The 963-nt window shown below is 40.7% G+C and overlaps 1 non-coding gene across 1 annotated transcript; it reads right to left on the minus strand.

Annotated features, from left to right (window-relative positions):
• Window positions 1-324: 324 nt before the first annotated feature.
• Window positions 325-431, minus strand: LOC145607830 (small nucleolar RNA R71). The gene has a single exon (XR_014105640.1). It is a non-coding gene; the product is annotated as a small nucleolar RNA R71 (small nucleolar RNA).
• Window positions 432-963: the final 532 nt, after the last annotated feature.

Genomic DNA, 963 nt, shown 5'->3' on the forward strand with positions numbered 1-963 from the left:
CATCTCACCCCTCCTCCGGCTCTTGATGGGGTTCAATTTGAAATTAAACCCCAATTTATAACGATGATAGAGAGGAAGCAATTCAGTGGAGCCAAGGGTGAAGACCCGAATCTTCACATTGCTGACTATTGTCAATATTGCAACACCATAAGGCAAGCCGGGGTCACTCAAGACCAAATCAGGGAGATTCTCTTTCCCTTTTCTTTAACTGGAAAATCTAAATTGTGGTATAATGGTTTGAATAGAACTACACTTGGTATAACTGACTGGGAAACTCTTGTTTTGAATTTCTATAACAAGTATTATCCTGCAGAGAGAACAGCAGTACTACGGAGTGCGATTCAGAACTTCGCCCAAGAAGCCGATGAGTCTTTATATGAGGCTTGGGAGAGGTTCAAGGACTTACAAAGAGAATGCCCTCACCACAATTTAGCACAATGGCAGTTAATCCAAGCCTTTTATAACGGCATTGGAAATTCTTCTAGAATAATATTAGACTCTGCAGCTAGTGGGAGATTTATGAATCTTAACGTAGATGATGCAGGTCAGGTTATTGAAGATATGGAGATACACAATTCCCAATATGGGAATCCCAGAGGATTTGCTAACAAGGGGAAACATAGTGTTGACTCTGTATCCTTTTTGTAAGCTCAACTGACCTCTATTTGCCAAAAATTAGATAATCTGAGCACTGCTAATGTAGCTAATGTTTCTGCAATTAATAATAATTCTAATGAGGCTTTCTGTGAAAATTGTGGTATTGTAGGTCATTGGGAGCAAGATTGCAGGAGTTCCGTGGAGCAAGTTAATGTCTTCCAAGCTTATAGGCAGAATAACCCATACTCCAACACTTACAATCCTGGGTATCGGAATCATCCATACCTTTCCTACCGGAGCACTAATGTTCAAAATCCACCACCACAAGAACCACAGGTGCCACAGCAACAGCAGCAGAAATACTAT

Source organism: Chenopodium album, chromosome 2 (assembly GCF_948465745.1).
Source record: "Chenopodium album chromosome 2, dcCheAlbu1.1, whole genome shotgun sequence".
NCBI lineage: Eukaryota > Viridiplantae > Streptophyta > Magnoliopsida > Caryophyllales > Amaranthaceae > Chenopodium > Chenopodium album.